The following is a 10,634-nucleotide window of genomic DNA, read 5'->3' as shown; positions in this document are numbered from 1 at the left end:
GAGCCATGGCCGCTGAGCCTGCGCATCCGGAGCCTGTGCTCCGCAACGGGAGAGGCCACAACAGTGAGAGGCCCGCGTACCGCAAAAAAAAGGCATTTAAGAGGGACTTCCCTGCTTGTCCACTGGTCCAGGGGTTAAGAGTCCGCACTCCCAATGCAGGGGGCCCAGGTTCGATCTCTGGTCAGGGAACTAGATCCCACAAGCCACACCTAAAAGATCCCGCATGCCGTAACTAAAGATCCCACATGCGGCAACTAATACCCAGTGCAGCCAAATAAATAAATAGTAAAAAAAAAAAAAAAAAAAAAGAATGATGTAAGATGCCAACAAAGGAGTAGAAGCTCTTGCCTATAAACACTGGGGTCATGTGCCTGTGAAGTCACCAATCTAACATTCAGGTATTTAAGTAAAGGAACACCAAAGATCCCTTCACCTACTCAAGGATTGGACCTGTTACCTTCTTTAATTACAGTGATTACCTTCCTGAATACATTCTATTTCCCACAGCCTTAAAAATATTTTTATGCACTATTCCTATCCCAGCCCTCTTCTTCAATAATTTTTGCTTCTCACATTTTTAAAATTGGGTTTGTGCTTCTCAGTATTCCTGACCAAAGCAACTGAAGCTAGAAAAAAAAAAATTAGACCTCAAAGACTTACCCAAACTGGGTGATTAAGATAATTTTTTTTAAAAATTGAGGTAACTAATGTGGTTAGGAAGGGACAGTGAGGTAGAACTTGTTACATTGAAATACAAAGTTTTCAAAACAGTACATTTTTATTTGGCATTAAACAACAAACTCCCCAATTTGTCTCAGTTGTGACATACAGACAGCTCTAGATTGCTTTTTTGCTGGTCACCCATGCTGAACAAGACTTTTCGATCTTCAAAACAACCATGGCTCAGAGATTCTGCGTTTCACTTCAGTTCACAAGTCCAAGTGTGCCTTCCATTCATCGGAGCATTTTGGCATAGATTCCCTTTGAGGTAGAAGGATAAAGATGAAGCCATTTCCTTTGTAAAAAAAGATTTTTTCACAACTTCATTTATGCCACAAAAATCAGATGATAACATGTTCTCTTATTCTTTTTTAGCAGTAGTGGTAGTCTTGGGATGCCAGAAACTGTGAAAGGAAGGCTCTTAGTTACTTTCTCCTTTCTACTTTCCAATAATGCACCCCCCACCCCCATCTGAAGAAAGGGGAGTTACTGAATCCAGCTAATAGCACATATTAAACACCAAACATTATTAACATGTCAGATATACCTGAAGATTAAATTAAAATGTACAAAGCAAAAACTAGAAACATCACCTTCAAATCCTCTTCAAATTTGCTCCCTCCAGCAACTATCTTTTGCCATTCATCTATTTCCTTCTCCATTTACTTATGTTATTGTTGGCTTGCCATGTAAACTAAAGTTTAGATGGTTTGAAAGTATGTAAGAATTATAGTGAACAATAAAGTCCTGTTCCTCTGCAGTGAATTTTGACTTTAGCTTTAAGACTACCTTATGATGGAGAGGTAACATAGATTTAATTAATAAATTCCATAATTATCTAACCCAAGGTTTAATCAATAACCATTAAACAAAAAATTGTTTCTCAAAAACTTACAGAAATGAGTGGGGACAAAGGACTTTGTCCTCATCTCAACAGTGACCAGTTACTGGAATTGCATTAAACTAAAAACAGCAATCCCCAAGTTAGATTCGGAGGTAGTAATGCTTTTAAGACCAACCCTTTTTAGAATCAGGTTTGACCTTTTCTTTCACTCTTCCTCCTATCCCACCCTCTGTGAGTGATTTAAAAAATAGAAAAGGCCAAAACCCATTTGGGCCTAGATATAGAAGATTTTTTTTTTTTGTAATTTTTCCCTCCAATTTTTGCCAATTCTTCCAATTTTTATCATTCTTAAAACTTAAGCATGGTAAATTGTTAAGCTATTTTCATTCACTGCATTATTTAATTATAATAAGTCTTTTCTTAAGCAGGTTTTGCTGGTAAAAAGGAAACGATTTCCAAGTTGTAAGTTGAGAAGCTGTTGCAAAACAGAAATCATGTCTCCATCTCCAAACTTGCTAAGTACTACCAGAGGATTGTTTTTTAAAGAGATCTATTTAGGCAGTGTATATTTGTTAGAATGTAAAAGGTAAAGAATTGAAAATAGACGAAACCTGTGTTGTTTCAAAACCAATTGTGGCTTAAGTATGAGTGGTTCCCCAAGGCTGGTACCAATGAGACTGAGGTTTGTACCAATGAGACTGAGGTTTGTACCAATGAGACTGAGGTTTGGGAATCAGTTGTTTTTCATCCCTCTTTCTGCCCACCAACAGTCACAGCCATTTTTCATGAGGGATGGATTAGGAAAACTGAAATGTTTATTATAAGGAAGGTTCCTGCAACTTAAGGAGCAAGCTCAGTAGAAACCCTTGCTTATTGTAGTGGCCAGAGTGGTAGAAGAAATATGGAGTAGGAATTAAACCACACATTATTATTGAGGAAATAAGCCATACCCCTAACCAGAAAACAGACCAAAAGGCAAGTTTTAAAAGTTCTCTGGGAAGGTATTCATTTTTTCATGTCTCTGGGGCCAACTGAGAACCTAGCTAAGGAGCTTATACACAATAGGCACTCAAACATACTTGTAGAGTGAATGAATAAATGAAAAAAATGAATGAACAGTAACCTCTCCTCTTATATTCCAATTTCCAAGCCAAGCAAGTGTCTTTCAGTCAAGATCTGAAATAGAATAGACACTTCTATTCAATGAAGACTTTCACTCAATTTCTTGTTTTTTTTAATTGCATCTCCAAGTGCATTTTGTACCAGATCAATTTCATTTAGCATCACCTTCTTCAATGTTTGTATGAATGAATAACTAAAAAGCTCTCTTATTCCTACTCTACAAAACATGCCAAAGAGAAGGTGATATAATTAATCATTCCATCTCAGTGTCTTACTATCACAGCTGCTCAATGAAGTTTTTTCAACTAATGAAAGAACTGCAGTCTCTTATTAAATTTGCTCTTGTGTTTCCTCCATAAGCTAGTTAGATTAAAGTGTATTTTGGTCTAGGTCTTTTAAATCTCTTCATTCTCCTCAGCAGAACAGTATTTCATTCAAGTGAATAATTTACAAAATATGGAAAATTTAGGAAGAATCTTTTTTGTTAAGTGGCTTCCTGACTCTATGCCAGGCCAATGAGCAAATACTTTTAAAACTAGTTGTTTCATCTTAATTCTCATCTTAATTTAACTATAATAAAAGCAGAATGTTAAAGAATTAAAGGACAAACCCTAAGGCCTTTTATCAGTCTTCTGGCTTCAAGCTAGGTCAATGAGCAAGTGACATTGGGACTTTCTAGAGCCAGGAAAAATGTCTTCATTTTATATTGAAAGAACCGTATCTTTTTTTTTTCCTATTTTTTCAATCTCCAAGACAAGTCAATAGGTTTTCTGGACCAGACTTAATCTACTAATTCATCCAGAGAACAGGAACTCAAGTATTTACTCAAAAATCAAAGGTGTTTCTGGATCTTCAGCTATGATCTGTGATCTATCTAATGCCCTTTAGACTAGGCCCATTTCAATTCTGTTATGTTCAGGACCTAGAATGATGTATTCCACATAAAAGATGCTCTGTTAATCAAATTAATCTAAAAGCCAACCTGAGCCATTTTTTACTCCTTTAATGTCTCTAAGCCAGGCCAGGGTGGATCTAATTCACCTCTATCTTCAGCATTTAAAAGACCAATGGAGAACCATAACACCTTGCTTTAAAAAAAAAAATTCCCATTTCTTTGGTCAGGTCAGGGAGCAAGTAGCCTTCTGGTATAGATTTTATCTTTCCACCTAGCTCAGCATTCAGCATACTGCCTTGCACAATTCCATTTTGCCCATGTTTTTAAATTTCATCAAATAGGCTTGGCAGTGGTTAAGTAACTTTCAGTCTGGATTCCCACACCTGTTACCTCATTTCCTCCTGTGACCATCTGATAAGGATAACATCATTTTTATATCCTAGTGCATGTGCAGTTCTGAGCCTCATAGAAAGGAATCAGTAATCATTCATTAAGCCAACAGTTAATTCCTTATATCTGTATAGAACAGTAGGCTTTGTAAAATTTACACACAGATCTCTGTTGCAGGTTCAATAATAATGACAATGAATTTTTGCATCCCCAGTTGCTATCTCTGGGAATAAGAGAAAGTAATCAATGTCCATTCAGCAGATATGGCTTATATATTTATATATGCCAGTTTAAGACTTACAAATTGATTTTATACATTACCTTCTGCTGCCCAGAACACAATAAAGATGGACTATCTTCACATCCCTGATGCTTATCAAGGAGACTGGCACATAATAGATAATTATTATCCAGTCTTGCATTCATAGATACCTAATCCTTTACATATAAAAATGTTCAATAGTTAACAATCCTTCCTCAAATTTTTTGACTTTTTTTCATGGTATAGTAACTGTGATATAATTTTGTAAACCTAGTACTAGGCACACCAAATGAAAAAATCAATAGTTACATTTATATGGTGCTTTAGAGTCCACAAAATGCTAACATTGCCTTATTCTCAGCTTTAGGCACAATAAAATGATAAATTTGTATATCTCTTTATGCCTATAACAGTGAGTTCACATAGTAGGCAACTGATATTAATAATCCATTCATTTAACAAGCATTTAAACCCTCAGTTTGTATAACTATTTATACTACCTTTCTCATATGGGTCAAGCACACAATGAGAATTTTGTAGAGACCATGCCTGTCTCACATAAGTTTGTTCACATAGAAAACATCTAATGTCTTATATTTATACAGCACGTTATAGTTAGAAAGCTCAATCTCATTCATTACATTTTCCTGCTACCAGGGAAAATATACTGGTAATAATTTAATTTGATATCACCAGTAAAGTCTTTATTGATTAAAATAAGCAAGATCTAATTCTTACATACAAATAGTATAGGACATAAACCTCCCTCTTATTACTTGGGAGCATTATCTTGGATTTCATAGTACCTGAAACAATAGCTGGTACATATAAGGCACTTAATACTTATTCATTCATTATAAACATATAGCCCATTGGTATTTATACAGTGCTTTAGTACAAAGCACTTTAATATGTATTGCCTATCTAAAATTTTTAATTGTTCTATAATGAGAACATTTTTTTCCCTTTGACATCTGTAGTGCCTAGCATGGTATCTGGCACATTATAAGTGATCACAATAGCTTAAATCCCTAGTATTTCCAGTGTATTTTATGGTTTAAAAGCAGTTTTTATGTTTTCTCTTCTGCGACTTGGAATACTGTATTTTTACTCAAAATCACCATAGCCACAGAAACACAATGGCCAGAAATACATGAATTATTCATTTATCAAACACTTAATTCCTAATATCTGTACAGTATTACATATTTTTGACAAAGCACTTTATTCATGCTTCTTTTATTCCTTGTATCTACAGTGCCTAGAATGTATATACTATGTAATCAATGTTCATTCATCAACTCTGAAACTTATAAGTCTTTAAAGTGCTTTATAGTTTACAACTCACATTCACTTATTTTTCTTCAGATCACCTAGATATAATCATAGTCATTGCATCTTTAGTGTCTAACACAGGGACAGGCACACAGAAGGAAATTAATATTGTTCAGCACACAGTCCCTGGCAATTACATCAGGGGTGATAAACTGTGGCCCACAGGCCAAATTCACTTGCTTTTCTTAAAAAAAGCAACAGAGACCAAATGGCCCGTAAAACCTACAATATTTACCATCCGACCCTTTCAGAAAGGGTGTGATGACCTCGACTTACATAATGCTTCACAACTGACAGTGCATTTTCAAATGTTAGCTGTGCATGGATGCCAATATACCATTAATGAGAATGCCTTGCTTTTTTTCTGTTTTACAGTGTTTTCATATATATTCTCAATCATTAAAATTATCTTTCCTCATGGTAAGAGGAAAAATATCAAGGAAGGGATTAATCCTCCTAAATATTCCCAACTTCTCTCATCTTTATGCCTAGAGGTAGGTATTAAACCCAGGGGCAGGATTGGTACAGTTTACCACATTATTAGGCCACTACTATGAGCAGGGAGTTCAGGCTGCCTCCTTGGGGCCTCACTCTTTCCCAGGCCCAATCCTCCTTTTTCATAACTATCAGTAGGAACCCCAAACCTCAGGAATCCTGCTCACCCAAGCTCAAAGAAGTAATATGTTGCTGGCTGGTGCTTCTCAGCAAGCTGGCACATCTGTGTATTTCTTGTCTAGTTCTTCTCATTGGCCTGGAGCATCTCTTCACATTTTCTCTAGATAGCCTGGCACTTATTTTCCACTCAGTAACCTGATGCTTTACTTCTCTCATCAGCCTAGAGCTTCTGAGGAAAGAAGGGACTGAAATATAAAGTCACCTATGTGTCCCTCTCAAGTGGAGAGGAGGTGAAGAGAAATGGAACTTTGCAAAACACCAAAACCTTAATAAATGGCTTAAAAGTGCGATAAAAACTGGCTTAAGACTGGCCCAGGCATAATATTACTGATCTAAAGGTGTGTTTCTTTAAAGTAGCAGCAACATCAAAAATGACATCTCAAAAGAAGTGGGTTTAAATGGAGATATGAGAACAGGGAAGGGAGAACTGAAAATGTCCAAGAGTAGGGAGGAGAACAATAGAAAAGAGCTGCGGTTTAGGGTTCTCATCTTGGAATTTCCTTTGGTCTTGGGGCTTCTATCCTTCCTGGATTCTGGGTCATGGGCCTCCAGCTTCCCGCCTAATTTAGTCTGGAGATATCTGTCTCTCTTGGGCCTTCTGTCTATATAGACAGGCTTGAGTTCTGGGTCTTTATGTGTGCTTGGGCCCTTCCATTTTTGGGTCATAGGTCTTCAAGCGAAGGCTTTTCATCCCATCCTGGGTCTTTGGCCTTCTGTCTCACCGAGACTTGAGTCTTCCGTCCAACTCCAGTCTAGACCTTTGGGCCTTTTATTGGTCTTGGATCATCTCACAGGCAGCCTGGCATAAGGAACAGCTCTTCAATGCTTATATTTTGATAGCTGACACTCTGCACCTATTAGGAAGGGGTTAGGAGACCCCTTTGTTACAAACACACACACACACAAAAGCATGCACACACACATGCACAAAAAGTATGCAAGGAGAGAGGACTGCATGAAATCAAAGTGGGGGAGACATAGACTCAAGAAGAGACTGAAATACTCAAAGGTAAGTAGAAAGGCAAAAGCAGAGAAGAAATAAGAGAACACAGAGATGAATGCTGACATGGAAAATCACAAAGAACAAAGAGACACTGGGGCACACAAAGCAGGAAGAAAAGAGAAAATGGCCCAAGAGAGGCAGAAAGAATATGTAGAAAAGAGCAATGCAAGATAAAGAGTAGAAACAGCAGAAGGGTGGCCAGTATCAGAAAAGGTGAAATGTCAAACCATCAAGGGGAGGGGGTGACAAACAGTTCACAAAGAGAAAAAGAAGAAGGTAGGCATAGCAAGAAGTGAGCAAAAAGCACACAGCATGTGACTCAAGAGACGCAAAGAGACAAACAGTGAAAGAAGAGCCAGATCTAGGAGAGCAAGGAGAATCAGTAACAAAATGAAAACACTAGAGAGAGACATCTAAGACAAGACACAGACCACTCTTGGGTACAAGAAAGAAAATGAGACAAAGATATACAGAGAAGAAACTAGTAAGAGAATCATGGAAATGGGTAAGACACACTTTAGTTAGAGGAGAAAGACCAAAGACATTCAAGGAAGAAATAGATAAGCAAACAAAGACACACTTATGAGTTTAAAAGATAAGCAAAGGCAGACATTCAGTGGAAGAGGATAAGAAATAGAAGAGACAAAATACAGTGACAAGCATGGTAGGCACAAGAAGCATCACAAAGAGAAGACAACAAAAGAAAACAAAAAAGTGCATTAATAATTGCAATAATCTATTATAAGTGCCAATACTATTTATATTACCACTAACAATAATAATTATAATAACAGTATAAGAACAACAACAATCACCAACAACACAGATACTCTTCTACTTAAACTTTTAACTTAGGAATTTCTTACATAGGACCAAACCACACCAACTCTGTGCCACTAGATGGTATTAGTGGTCACTTGTATTGTGTCAAATGAACTTATGAAACTTCTTAGGTTACCTTTTACCTTTAACCTACTATGTGCTAGGCACTGTACTAAGCTCTTTATATACATGATTTCATTTAACCTTCACAGACAAGTCTAATCAGAATCTAAATTGCCAAAGGCTGTTCACCTAATGAGTGGCAGAGGATTTAAACACAGTATGTGCCTCTTAACATTCTGTTACAACTGTTTCCTAGGATTTCCAGGACAGCCAAATGAGGTGCCACAAGTGAGTGAATATTATAATAAAGGGCCCTTAGAGAGCACCTAGTTAACCCTCTCATTTTATATCTTCACCTTTCCCCATCCCTTATAAAACTGACTTGATTTTCACACCCTTCACAATTATAATGGCAGCTTCAGGGACTGGGTTTTCCTTAACACTAAACCTTAACTGCAGATTCTCTCACAAAAAGAGGTGAGAAAGGCCCACCCTTTCAGCAAAAAACAAAAACTTTTTTGGTTTAAGTTTCTATATGTTTAGGCCTCTAAGGGTGGCAAAGGATTTATGCAGTGAAGATAAAGAACAGACAAGGTAAAACTAAATTACCCTGTGACACAACTGGTAGACAGACTATATCATCTTTGAGTTGCTTCAGGGAAACCAATTAGTAAGTAGATTACTGGTCATCCTCCCATCTCACATTCAGCTCCCCTTGCACATTAGATCACCATACCCCATCCCATACAAACCTCCAACAAACAGCTATTAGCTCTAAAGTGATCCTCACAGGATTACGCCACCACCAACTTACTTCATTCTGCTATTCTAAAATTCTAGAGTGCCAGGCATGTTGATCTTCCTTTGGTGTGTTCAAATGTCTTGCTCTTTGCACTGCTTCTGGGAAAGATAATGATTGGACAGATATGAAGGGAACAATCAGGAGCTACAAAAAACGAGAAGGAAACCATGTAAATGCCATAAAGAAGTATTAACTGAGTACTGTGCTAGAGTTATGGGAAGATTCAAATTAATGTGCTATAGAAAGTATCTCTACGGAGCTTAGAAAAGTATAAAGTTGAAGCTTTTATGTCTTTAGAGATAAAACTAACACAACTGCCTCATTCAACAGAATAGGAAACTATGGCATAAATAGGAAAATGTCTTGCCTAATAACACTTGGTGAGCCACTGGAAACAACACCATCAATCACAGCCTTATTCCTTTAGTTGGATAGTAATCTGTATAAAGCCTGTACAATCAGGACTTACTACACTGAACAGTTACCTCTATCTCCCAACCTACATCCCCCTAACCACCCTCTCTCATCACTGACCTAGAATACGCAGGGTGCTAGTTCTTTAGATCCAGCCTGACGATAGATAACTTTGTGCCACTTCTAGTCACATTCCCACTCATAGCTGTGAAGTTTCTGTCAATTAGCAGGCACAGCATAAAAAGACACAGCTCTGTTTTATCTTCTCAAACAGCTTGTTTTTTCTTTTGTCCAACAGCTATCCCAAGGCATCCTGAAGTACGTAAATGATTGGCAAAGTTCTCCAACAGGGCCTCAAGGGAGACTTTGGAGACCAGAGGGTCCAGAATGATGATCTGCCCATGATCAATGTCACAGATGTGGCAGTTGTTGTCCATGTTCTCCTAAAAGAAAAAAAATTTAGCTGAAAGGCTCTACCACATGCTACAGTCCCACCCTAAACACCCTAACTCATACAGCCTGCTATTCTCTTCACATCATCATTTTCACCCATGTCACGCCCAGTTGCTTCCCAGGTTAATTAGAAGCAGTTTTTACCAAAGCAGACATAGTTGACAATGATGAAAATAATCTAAATGGAAAGCTAAGTGCAATGAATACTGAAAAACAAGAAATTAAAGACTATTTATTATGCTTTTAGGGACAGCTTACCCACCTCTGGATGTGTGGTGGTTGTCTTGAGATTTCATCCTCCTAACTGGGCCCAGGAAAGAATCTTGGTAGAACCTCCTGGCCTAGGGTTGTTGCTCAGTGATAGTGAGTTTTTCCCTTGGAGGATCCTCATGCCCCATCTCCACCTAGGGATCGTCAAAGGGAATGGGTCATTAACACTGTAAAGCAACAAGCCTATTCTTCTGAGGAAGATCTGGAGAAGAGATAAAAGAAAAATAAATTACTTAAATGCAGTACACTGGGAAAGTCTGTCCCAATGAGTAACTAGGGGTTAAATTAAACTATGTCTACCATTTTCTTCAGATGGATTGAGGACTGGAGATTTAGAACTATGTAGAACTCTATTTTCTAGCTACCAGTCTAACAAATGCAAATTCTTCTACTCATTCAAGCTCCATTCCTTGTACCTCCCCTCATCTCCAAGACAATTTAGAGCTGAATGATTACCAAATTCCTGTATTGTGTTTTAGTCGCCAGTCTCCACTGATGAACAGTCCTCTAGAGAGTGTGGATTTTTAATGTCCTGGTATTCTCATAAAATACAATGGAGGTCAA

At 37.6% G+C, this 10,634-nt stretch overlaps 1 long non-coding RNA gene across 5 annotated transcripts in view; it reads right to left on the bottom strand.

Moving 5' to 3' along the window:
* Positions 1-759: 759 nt before the first annotated feature.
* The window catches only part of LOC137216466 (uncharacterized), a 32,017-nt gene continuing 22,142 nt past the window's right edge, over positions 760-10,634 (bottom strand). For 3 of the 5 annotated variants that reach the window (XR_010939779.1, XR_010939777.1, XR_010939774.1), the window contains 4 exons: positions 10,063-10,272; positions 9,468-9,790; positions 8,946-9,077; positions 760-7,825 (listed from right to left, as the gene is read on the bottom strand). This is a non-coding gene — a long non-coding RNA (uncharacterized lncRNA). The remainder of the gene's footprint in view (positions 7,826-8,945; positions 9,078-9,467; positions 9,791-10,062; positions 10,273-10,634) is intronic. The other 2 variants (XR_010939776.1, XR_010939778.1) reach the window with 2 other exon arrangements.

Source organism: Pseudorca crassidens, chromosome X (genome assembly GCF_039906515.1).
Source record: "Pseudorca crassidens isolate mPseCra1 chromosome X, mPseCra1.hap1, whole genome shotgun sequence".
Lineage (NCBI taxonomy): Eukaryota > Metazoa > Chordata > Mammalia > Artiodactyla > Delphinidae > Pseudorca > Pseudorca crassidens.
The sequence above is the reverse complement of the archived record's forward strand: the minus strand, read 5'-3'. Positions and strand labels throughout refer to the sequence as shown.